General features: G+C 37.0%; 1 long non-coding RNA gene across 1 annotated transcript in view; it reads left to right on the top strand.

Moving 5' to 3' along the window:
- The window catches only part of LOC134742023 (uncharacterized), a 213,793-nt gene that overhangs the window by 20,050 nt on the left and 180,728 nt on the right, over window positions 1-13,015 (top strand). The window lies entirely within an intron of this gene.

Here is a 13,015-nt window from a genome sequence, read left to right as displayed (position 1 = left end):
GAATGGTCATTTATTGTATATTTTCTTGAATAACTTCTAAACTGTTTATCCTAAAATTATAAAAAAAATATATTTGAGTTTCTCACAATGAGCTCTTTCATTTGATATGTAACACGATATAGTTTGAAAAACTTTATTTTTTAATTTTCTCATTTACCCCCCAAAAGTGGTCCCCATGATTAAATTTTATTCGTTTACGTTACATGTTTATCTTTGGGTCACAAACTTACATCTTACATATGTATACCAAATTTCAACTTAATTGGTCCAGTAGTTTCGGAGAAAATAGGCTGTGACAGACGGAGAGACAGACAGGCAGACAGACAGACGCACGAGTGATCCTATAAGGGTTCCGTTTTTTCCTTTTGAAGTACGGAACCCTAAAAAACGTACTTTGAAAGTCAAATGCTCTAGTGCAGAAACGTATCACTTTCTGCACACTTTTTAGAACAACAACGACCCACTTTCAGAACATGTCGAATGATAAAGCATTACGGTTATTCCTACCCCATTCCGTAACCATTGTTACATAGGTAGGAATTCCGATTGAACTTCAAAATGGCGAAGTCGTCTCGAGAATATTTTTTTAGTTTTTTGCTCATTAATGTTGTTTAAAGTGTACATATTGACCCAACAAAACATTTTCATGTAAAATGTTGCCAAGACGAAATCGTAAGCAAGGCTCACACTCAAAAAGTTATCAGATATCTTGTAGAGCCAAGCTTCTCACTCTACAAGCCCTAAATTCACAAACTACACCTAAGTCAAAATATGTGGCTTGGCCGCTTCGCTGCGTCACATGCGCGTACGGTGAAAAATGTATTCACTATTCATTATTTTTTATCATACAATAATTCTTGTAGTATAGAAACGGCCAAACCACATATTTTGACTAAGGTGTAGAGTTTGCGAATTTAGGCCTTGTAGAGTTAAAAACTTGGCTCTACAAGAGATCTGATATCTTTTTGACAGATAATTATTTGTACGCATTTTCGTAATATGACGGATAATGTGTTTCGAACTCGTAACAGAAATCGAAAGGATCAGACGCCTAGGCCCGCAAAGCATCACATGATCACAGATCACCCGTGATAGAAAACTAAGTATCAGACGCCTAGGCCCGCAAAGCATCACGTGAACACAGATCACCCATCATAGAAAACGAAGTATTAGACGCCTCGGCCCGCAAAGCATCACGTGATCACAGATCACCCATGATAGAAAACTAAGTATCAGACGCCTAGGCCCGCAAAGCATCACGTGATCACAGATCACCCATCATAGAAAACGAAGTATCAGACGCCTCGGCCCGCAAAGCATCACGTGATCACAGATCACCCATCATAGAAAACTAAGTATCAGACGCCTAGGCCCGAAAATCATCACGTGATCACAGATCACCCATCATAGAAAACGAAGTATCAGACGCCTATGCCCGCAAAGCCTCACGTGATCACTGATCACCCATCATAGAAATCTAAGTATTAGACGCCTCGGCCCGGACCCGGGCCGTTCTATCGTGAGTCATGATTAACTCGCCTAAACGCTAAACAGACAACATAACGTTGGCAGTTCGTTTTTCGATCTTCCTTTCTCCGTCTATAATGACATATTAACTCCCGCGACCCCGACGAGGGTCTGACCGACAGCTCAATCGGCCATGTTTAATACGACTTGTAATTTTATAATATACTGACCTTTAAGGCCGTTCCATCGGTTTGCCGCTGTCACTGTCACATTTCGCAAGAAAGAATGGGAAAGGTCATGCGCGCCAAGTGTCAAATATAATCGAATTTTGTCGATTTTTATTTATTTTAAAAACGTTACCTTACAATATCAAAATTCGAAAGCTATGAAATTACTATTTCAGTTAAGATTGTTTTTTCTTCTTTTTTTGTTTATAGTATCACATAATAAATAACAGACTAAAGTTTGATTAAAAGTCCGAGTTAGAGGTTACTTTGGGAATTAATTGTATCGAGCGAAGTGTCATAATTCGTGTATCGGAAGCTATGTTATTAGATATTCAAGAACTACATATATTTTTTCCACGTCTACTAATATCAACGCCTCTTAGAAAAACATGATCATATAAGGACATTTTTCGCCTTCTGGCTCAGGTAACCGCCTTAACACATAAATGGAGCGTCCCTTGTGAGCGCTGGTGAGAAAATAGTACCTTTATCAAAAGTTTTATTAAAAACGAATTAACTCCTTGGAAACATCGAAAACGTATGCATTGTTGTTTTAAGGGGTCCACTGACTAACAGTCCGCCGGACGATATCGGCCTGTCAGTTGTTCGGAACTTCAAATTTTTGTTCTAACTGACAGGCCGATATCGTCCGGCGGACTAATAGTCAGTGGGCCCCTTTATAGAAAGGTTCTTTAGATCCGAACCACACTGGAAGACTTCGCGGCCCCTGAGTAGACGCGCAAATGCACACGGCTGTAACGTGTGAAATTATATGTTAAATGGCATAGCAAAGCCTTCGTTGTGTACCCGTACCGTAAATCTTAAATATTTTGTTTTAGGTAGTAGAGGTATAAGATAAAAATTTACTCCTACTGCTTCTTAAAACAAATCCTATGATATATTATTATTTTGACTAAATTAACTAATTCACTTTACAGTTTTACACTGAAGTCATAGGAGCGTAATTTTACTGTCGTTTCTATTGAATCAAGAGTAGTGTACCTACATCAACGACATAACTTACAGTAACAACATAGCAACCTAATTTAACGTAAAACAAAATAACATTTCTATAATTTTCCAGTCGCTTCAAAAGCGTAACGTCATTAATTCAAACTCCATGTTGGCTGGACCCGATCCCATTAACAACTCCCGAGCCCAATGTGTCCCCTAATTGAATTCCTTCCACGAGACCCATTATAGACCCTATCCGTGATTAAGACTTAACGGTACATCTACCGCGCATTTGGGCTAGAGATGGGCAGAGTTTTTCCTGTAACGAAAAAACCGTTTTTATAAGATAAAATAAGTATTAACTAAAATACATAGATGTCATATGCTAAAGGAAAAGAGACAAAGCTTTCCAACCTTTTCCGGAATCGAACCTGAGTGTCGAGCTCTATCATGGCGGTACCCGTAGCAATTTTTCGAAAGAATCGTCGATTTATTAAGAAGTGTACCTAGTTTGCCTTGTTTTTATTGCGTTGTACACGTTGTAACTGAAAAAGTATGGGCAACGCATAAGTGGCTCCTCTGGTGTTGCTTATGTCCATGGGCGGCGATGACTAAAATCTCATCCCATTTTCTAGCATCATTATTATAGCATATTCCCAAATACTTAAGGTGCACTTTTATTTTAAATTACTTATCAGATTAAATAAAACTATGAAAACGGATTATAACGCGTATATTTAATTTATAATACATCCCGACGTTTCGAACCCTTTACAGCGTTCGTGGTCAACGGGTGACTGACGAAAAATTACAAAGTGCAAAAATACCCACATACTAAAAATAATGAACAATCATAGACTATAAACTTGAAGGCTGGTTGTACATGCAAAATCGGTTCATAAGGCTAGTTATACACTACAATTATTTTTAAGTAAAGATATATATATACACGCGATAAAAACTACGCCGGCTCCAACCCTACACCTCGGACCCGAGAAGATTTAATTCCCTCCTAAATAATTGTAGGAGGGTATCCCAATATGGGATCGGCAACAAACTCGGCGGGACACAGCCTGTGTGCATTCGTCGAACGGGTTGCAATGGTAGGTTAAGAGCCAACAGGAGCCGAGACCAAACTCAATTTTGAGATTTGAAAGAGAATATCGTCGTCGCGCTGACGGGGGCGGTACCGCGTACCGAGGGACTATCCCAGTGTGTGTGGTGCACGCACACCGACGCGCACGTTATTTGCGCTCCTCGCCGGCCTTACGCCGCTCGCGTTTTTAGTAACTAAATTCAATATCCTTCTACAACCTGCAATCTAATTAACATTTCGAGTTACAGAATAGTAAAAAAACATAACATAACATGGACAAGAAAACATTGTTGTATAAAAACATACAAGATAACGGCTGTTAAATTAATCCAATTAAATATTTTTAAATATCATAAACAAAAATATTAAATTATAGTCGTGAGTATTTTAAAAGTAAAACTCCCTTATACCTTGATTTTAAACAAAGTATTTTACTTATAACTTACTTGGTTCGTATGAATTAGTGACATACCTAATTAAAAAAGAAAGCTATAACTCCCGCGGGAACAATATAGGCCTTTTTCCTTCAGTACACCTGCATGAAATAAGATCTTTTCGAGCAAGCGTCTTGAAAAACAAATTTGCCGCTCTCCGGCTCCGTTGAATAGAAAAAAAAGAAAGCCTCAGGTTAGATAAAATTATCATAATAAAGAAACATGTGACATGTGATATTTCTTACTTTGATGTAATTATACAGTTTTATTGATGGTCCGTCTTTTTATTTATGTGTCAGATTTTGATAAAAATAGGTATAAATTGAAGAGCTCCTAATTCTGATCGGAATAAATATGAAACCCAATAAATAAATAAATAATAATAAATATTAAATCAATATTATAGGACATTCTTACACAGATTGACTAAGTCCCACGGTAAGCCCAAGGAGGCTTGTGTTATGGGTACTCAGACAACGATATACATAATATATAAATACTTAAATACAAATAGAAAACACCCATGACTCAGGAACAAATATCTGTGCTCATCATATCATATCATCGAACCCAGGACCATCGGCTTCACAGGCAGGGTCACTACCTCCTAGGCCAGACGACCGGTCGTCGCCCAATATTTTGGGACAATAGTCTAGTCTACAAAAGGTTCAAGGTGGTGAAAAATATAGTGTAATCTGTTCGCATAAAAAAACCGCAAATCGATGTACAGGTTAGCCGTTTGGTACACGTATATACTAGTCAAAACAAAAATTTTGACCCGCAGTTCCTAAAAAAAATTCCCTTAGGAGGGGAGTGCTGAAACCTTTTTTTGTATAAAAAAAAACTTTTTTTTAAACCTATCGTATACTTCTCATCTATCATACGAAAGGGCTTTTTGAAGCGATTCTGAAAATATACCACATCATTGCATTTTAGCCATTTTTAGGGTTCCGTAGCCAAATGGCAAAAAACGGAACCCTTATGGATTCGTCATGTCTGTCTGTCTGTCGTCCGTCCGTATGTCACAGCCACTTCTTTCCGAAACTATAAGAACTGTTGAAACTTGGTAAGTAGATGTATTCTGTGAACCGCATTAAGATTTTCACTCAAAAATAGGAAAAAAAAAATTTTAGGGGTTCCCCATAGAACTGAAACCCAAAAATTTTTTTTTTCATCAAACCCATACGTGTGTGGTATCTATGGATAGGTCTTCAAAAATGATATTAAGGTTTCTCATATATTTTTTTTCTAAACTGAATAGTTTGCGCGAGACCGAGAGACACTTCCAAAGTGGTAAAATGTGTAACCCCCCCTCTAACTTCTAAAATAAGAGAATGATAAAACTGAAAAAATATATGATGTACATTACCTTGCCAACTTTTACCGAGAACTGGTTTGAACGAGATCTAGTTAGTAGTTTTTTTTTAATACGTTATAAATCGTAAACCGCAATTTACCTTTCACTCACATTTCACATAAAAATACATTGTTTAAATTGTGTAATGTACGGAACCCTCGGCGCCCGATTCCGATTCGCACTTGGCCGGTTTTTTCTTAAATTGAAAGAAAAAGAATTTTCAAAACATACCAAGTTTGGGCTCCTCCAGATACGATATGGCTGATTTTTTTTGTACAAATGATACGTGATATCCTCATATGTAACCCCAAAAAAGCAATAAAAAATTTATTTAGTTTTTTTTTTTCAATACAAAGTGACACAGTTCTACTTAACCCTTTAACTTGACCCCAAACTTGGTGTGTTTTGAAAATTCTATTTGTTTTAATTTACAAAAAAATGGCTAAAATGTAATGATGTGGTATAATTTTAGAATCGCCTCAAAAAGCCCTTTCGTATGATACCACACACGATAGGTTTTTGGAAAAAAAATATGTTTTTTTTTTCATACAAAAAAATGTTTCAGCATACCCCTCCTAAGGGATTTTTTTTAGAAACTGCGGGTCAAAAATTTTGTTTTGACCTCTTAGTATGCGTGTGCCAAACGGCTAACCTGTACATCGATTTGCGGTTTTTCTTTGAAATTGGGCTTGTACGGCTGCCACTAATAGAGATACTAACTCCTAAAAATACGTATGATACCTCATTGGATTCAGAATGATGTCTAGAAAAATGTATTCGAAGCGTTTATTCCCACATAAAAAAAGTTCAAAGCTATTAACAAAAAACGGCCAAGTGCGAGTCGGTTCCGTACCATTACGCAAAAAACGGCAAAAAATCCCGTTTGTTGTTTGGGAGCCCCACTTAAAAAAATATTTTATTCTGTTTTTAGTATTTGTTGTTATAGCGGCAACAGAAATACATCATCCGTAAATATTGCAACTTTTTAGCTATCACGGTTCACGAGATACAGCCTGGTGACAGACGGACAGGCAGATTGACAGACAGACAGACAGATATTATTTTAAAGGTATTAAATATTCTTTTAAAAATTAGGAAATAATATGGTGTATTTAAAACATATCATGGAATATACTACGGTTATAAATTGATATTATGTAAAGTAATTTTTTCAACAAGTTAGGCAATTATTAAGTAACCACATTTTTTTCGAACTTTCGTCTTTGTTGTAAATTAAAAAAAAAAGAACATAATTGGCGTAAAAAGTATTTCGCCTCGTGGAGCCCCTTTCATGAGATCACGTCACAAAAGTTTTAATAAAATTAATACTTTGTTTAAAATATTTTTTTGAATAATAGTGAAAATTGTAAAATATAAAGCAATATAATAATACGTACTTAGAACTGATACTTTTCTAAATAAAGAATGAATAAACTAAATTGTGTAATTAATTTTTAGTGCAAATCACCACAATTTGCTTCTAAAGAGCAAATCTGTGATCAAAAATTATATATAGTTTTAATTTTTCGTTCGTATATTCAGATTTGTGTATGAAAATGTGAAACTATTATTTCTAAAATAAATTATTCGTCCCTAATTTACACAAAATTTATACCAAATTTGATCTCATATCAAGAGATAGGTAGAAATAGAGGCAAACTGGACCGCGAAGCCGACTTTTCCCCTCCCTTTTTGGGGGGTAGCCAGGACTTAATCTCGTAGCTAGTGCGTCAGCTCAGCTTTGTATGAACCAAGGAATAATAAATAGTGTTAAACGATATCCCCTGAGGCCAAAGTGCATACTCACTTTACTTACTTCGCCTACTAAGAGGCAAATCGCGACTTTGTTATGGTTTATCGATAACTTATCACATCACTAGATTATCGACTTTCAATGTCGACTATTGCCCATCACTTTTCTGTCCGTGTACGTATTTAGAAACTTGACCCCGCCCCTAAAATTAGTGCGATAAGGACAACTGCAGCTTAGGCGAAAAATCCTGCGTAAAAATCTCAAAAATCGAGGTTTCGTACTCGACTGTTTCCTCCTCCAAAACTTAAGCAATCGTAATTAAATTTGGAAATCTAAATGATTATGAAATTGTCTGTGTCGGACTGTTTTGATTTTTTGGCTAATTGATACCAGTTTTGAATACCACGCCTCTCATTGCGGCATAGTCAGTGAGGCCATTTTTGGCCATGTTTGAAGGGCTCTAGCGCCTTAAAAAACAAAAATATCAAAAAAAGCAAAACACACCGACACAGATATTGACAATATTAATCTGTGTTGAAAAAATCATTCCTCTAGCTTCAAAAACCAGGGAGGAAACAGTCGAGTACGTTTGTATGGAGAAATGACCACTCCTGTTGGCTCTTAAGAGTATGATCTTCGGTCGTCATCGATTTTATAAAAAAAGTCCGAAATATAACAGTTTTCCGTAACATAAATGTAACAGTTTATAATAACAATAACGCAAACAGCCCTATTCTGGGCCAAGTTGCTTTATTTCTTCGGCAATTTTGTTAGTTTCGTTAGATGTGCTGCAAGTTTTTGTGTAGGTATTTGTGGATGTGGGTAGTTTGAACTTTCGTTTAGGAAATGGGAATGAATAGAACCTTTCTCTCATCACGATAATGGTTTCCGGTATTATTTCTACTATTCATTTTTAACGCAAAAGTACAGTCTCGCAAAAAAGAGTAGAAATTAAAAAGTGGCAACACTATAGGTAGTGTCGTCCCTTTCAAATCAATCTAAGAAAAACGGGACGACACCGCCAGACCGTATCATGTTTCGAATTCGTTTACGCTAACCCAGAACCGACTAAATATAGATGGTCAAGAAAATCTTGTCAGTAAATAAGAACTGAAAAAACTACACTCATCCCCTTCTTCTGGGCGCCAGCACCAGTGCAAGACAAAGACAGTATGACTCTCTCCGTCTACGCCAGAAATGAGACAGTCCCTTGACAAAATATATTTCACGACATAGCTGCAAAATTGCATGGACACATTATGAATGGAATTCATTCATAAAGTGGCTATGCACTTCTGCAACTCGCTATAGCTTCTGTCCCCTATTAAAGGTTGGGAGGGCCATTTTTAAATAAACTTTAATCCTAACAGTAAAATTTTATTACTTCCTTCTAAATTCAGTTTTAAGTCTTCAATTCAGACTTAGTATTTAACCTTACCGTACTAAATGTTAAAGACTGCAGACAACGACAGGACTCCACTTATTCGGAGCAAACGCTTTCAAACGGTAATTACTTTAAACCGTAAAGGCTAAGAAGCGTTCAAAGCGTAGATCACTTTGCTATTGCACCTAGCAATGTGCCAAAAAGAATTTTCCAAAATTGCAGTTCCCATGAAATGTTCTCGGTATTTTTTCTGCACATTTAAAGACCTTTGAAATAGACGCCAATGAATGACCTAAATGTCCCTAATCTGAACGTGATCTTTCTAAGTTCTAAACTAAACTTGCATTAGAATTTTCTCATGAGTTTCCAAAAAAATCGGAAATATTGAAATAGTTCTGCATCTCTCACATTGCTAATGGGGTTGGCCAGTCGAAGTGTTTAGCAGATGGCGCCAGCATAGCTTGCCCTGTCAATCCCTAGAATTGTGTCAAATTTTTGTTTTTTTAATGCCCTGGGTGCCAGCCCTTTAAGCCAAATCTCATAGAAAAAGAGGCAAGCTATGATGGCGCCATCTTTGCAAACCTTTGACAGTTGCCAACCCCATTGCACCATAAAGACGACTTACATTCAACCACACATTCAAGCTTTTATTCATAGGTTCACCTAGAAATTTAGCTGAAAAGCGCTTAATTCGATTCGACCTTTACCGCCTTAAGTCATGCAAATTTCAAATCAAATATACTCAAAAAAGTAAATCAAAAAAGTTTTGTGTCAATAATAGCTGTTGCTGTAAAAAAAAGGAAAAGGAAAATGCCCTTTAAAGGAAAATGTACTAAGAGAAGGTAGTTCGCTTCGTAGTGTGGAGTCTGTTTAAAGTACGATGATTTTAAACTAAACTTTCCTTCACGGCACTCTATCCTTCTTATAAGATATTATATTATATTGCCGCTGGAACTTATTAACAAGGTTTTGTTGCGAGATGAAATTTTAATCGCTTTAGTGATTTCGAAACAAATTTTTAGTGGTTTTCTTAAATTTGCCAAAAAGACAAAAAAGATAATGGATATAGATTTACGATAATTAGATAGGTATGTTGTCATCCATAAACGCGCTACAAGCCTCAATGGGATTGGCAACTGTTAAAGGTTTCGCAGATGGCGCCATCATAGCTTGGCCCTTTTTCTATGAGATTTGGCTTATAGGGCCAGGCCATAAAATTCCATTTAAAAAAATTGACACAATTCTAGGGATTGACAGGGAAAGCTATGCTGGCGCCATCTGCTAATAGTTTCGACCGACCAACCCAACCCCATTGGCTATTAATCTTTTGTCTTAATTTGTCATTTTGACTTAATATATTTGATTTGTAATGAAGGGCATTGGTTGCCTAGCGGTTAGAGCGTGCGACTTGCAGTCCGGATGTCGCTGGTTCAAACCCCGGCTCGGACCTCAATGAGTTTTTCGGAATAAAAATAATTTGATATTTACCAGTCGCTTTTCGGTGAAGGAAAACATCGTGAGGAAACCGGACTAATCCCATAAGGCCCATCAGTTTACCCTCTGGGTTAGAAGGTCAGATGGCAGTCACTTTCGTAAAAACTTGTGCCTGCGCCAATTCTTGGGATAAGTTGCCAAGCGGACCCCAGGCTCCCATGAGCTGTGGCAAAAGACCGGGACAATGCGAGAATGATGACAATATGATATTTGTAATGAAGAGATAAAACATCCGATTTGAAAATCAAATAAAATTCAATTATTTTTGCAAACCAAAAATCACAGTTTAATTGATCACGGTATTATAAACCGTGCAATCGGGCCGCCGCAGTTGCATCACAACGTCATAGATCCGACTGGAATAAATTGATATAATGCTCACGGAATACTGATAGGGTCATAAAATGAAGGAATTGTTACCTTTTACACATGGAGACTATATAAAGGAGCCAAATCTCTATATATGAAAAGTGTGCATCAAAAAACAGTAATTAGGCGGCGCCACCATACAACGAAATACTACCAAAAACAACCTAAGTAATTTGGTCGGGGTATTTGTTGCCTTATATGGTTCATGTTATACTCATGTCCCAGAGCCTAACTAGCGCCACCGGAGAGATTAGGAACTATTATTTAAAGCTGAAAGCGGTCACTTTTGCAACAATTCTGCCACAAGAGATTGCGATCCTTTCGATACCACCCATACTTTTACATAGGTGATATATAGGTATGTAGTTATTTTCTGCCTCTTGTCAAAATATAAGTTCCAATTAGTACAGATACCAAGTAATGATCTCTACTTCGTATCTAAGAACTGCAGAGACATGCGCGTTGTAACAGTGACTAATAAGAGTAATAAACTAAGTATATACGCACCTAGGTACCGATTTTTTCCTTCAAATCAGTCTGACCAAAGTTAGATATAACTCCGTAATAGATGGATATAGTCTAACGAAAAAACGTGCCTCGAAAATCACCAAAATTTGATTCTCGATCAGATGGCGCCACTACCTTTGGCCTACTCTCATATAGAGGGCGTTGACGGTTTCGTTTGTTATTTAACAATTTTATCGCATATCAGTGAAAGAACATGGGTCAAACAAAATCATTTAAAAATAATTAATGCAAATAAAAAAATCATTTATCCATATTTAAATACATTTTATCGTATTTATAACCGCCTTAAAAAAAAGAAGGTTCTCAGTTTGACCCGTATGTTTGTATGTTTGTATGTATGTATGTATGTATGTATGTTTGTTCGCGATTAATCATCACCATTTCACGCAAACAAAGTCGCAGGTAGAAGCTAGTCTACAGTATATCCATTCTACAATAAATAAAACACCGTACATCCATGCAATCAGACCACCGCAGTCGCGTTAATGACGTCATAAATGGGATTGGAATGCATTGCATTACTACTGCTAGTGCGATATGATTGGACCGTGAATTACAGAATTACAAACAGCTAGTATGTGTAAGTAATTACTTTTTATCTGGCCAAATTTGGTTTGCAATTTGTAAAGCAATTTTCTGGCGTACCCCGCCCACGCTGTTAACTGTACAGTCAAGGGCATAAATATATATACATTCCCAAAGTTTCAAAAATATGTGTACGCTCTTACACCTTAGATAATAAAGTCGTGTTCACATATTTTTGAGCCATTTGTCTGGATCGATATTTTTGCCTTCGACTGTACATCCACCGGTGAACAGTTAACAGTGTTGCTGTTGTACCTAGCGCCCCAAAATTGCGTTACCATACAGTTTCCCTATTTTTAATTTGAACCTTGTTGTATAGTAGATTAGGGTGACTTTCGTTTGTTTTAGAAAACAATGAAACAAAAGAAATGCTACTTTATGTAGCTTTTGAAAGGTTCGTATTAGATTGAAACAAGAGTGTACATTGTAATGCACATTGGGCCTTACGAGGTCAGGAATATCTAAGCATATTAAAATTACAAGATTTTGCCCGCTACTTTGTTTGCGTAGTTTAAGTAACTTGGTTAGCTGTAGTCTGCTATTTATTGATGCCCATCCTTATTAATTTGTGAGACTATCTTACTTGAAGCACCCCGCTTCCACCCTCTTAAGGGATGATTTCTGAGATAAAAACTATCCTTCGTCCTTCCCCGAGACTCGAAATATATCTATACCTTTCAACTAAATCGGTTGAGCGGTGTGTGACGAGAACAAACAGACAGACACACTTTGGCATTTAAACATTATACCGGTTACTGGCGTATTATTACCTAAATAGAATAAGTAAATACTCAACATGTTTCGATCCGTTTTTGTGAATCATTGACTGGAGCAACGACTGCGCCGTCTCTAATGATCGAACGCGCGACGTGTGTCGTCTAATATCTCAACACTATCTATGTTAATATAAAATGCGAGTATCAATATGTGCCCCACTAAATGCTATTACGCCTAAATCTTACGTCCAAAATATCCACAAGTAATACTCTAGCTTTGGACTTTTAGTGGTTGATGTGATTAAGTGTTGGGAAAACTTTTTTACTATCGTCCGTCCAAATTAAACCATTTACCGAATAATACAACTTTAGACGAGTTTTCGTCCCGAATTGCCGTAAATCCGCGAAGAATGGTCCGATAACAAACCACGGTATTCCCTTTGGTCATTCAGTCGAACGCTTTAAAAAACTAGTTTAACTCCGACCCCGAGGCCCGTTAAAACTATGTATAAACAGAGAGCATACAAACACAAGTCTGGGTGAGTCTAGAACTCAGTATGCGGATATAATAAAGCCTCAGTTATTGCGTGTTGAGTCCAATGCGTCAGTTTAACGGCTCGTTTAAAGCGATTTTGTGGCATTCCACACGTA

The sequence above is a fragment of the Cydia strobilella genome, chromosome 6 (genome assembly GCF_947568885.1).
Source record: "Cydia strobilella chromosome 6, ilCydStro3.1, whole genome shotgun sequence".
Taxonomy (NCBI): domain Eukaryota; kingdom Metazoa; phylum Arthropoda; class Insecta; order Lepidoptera; family Tortricidae; genus Cydia; species Cydia strobilella.
The sequence above is the reverse complement of the archived record's forward strand: the minus strand, read 5'-3'. Positions and strand labels throughout refer to the sequence as shown.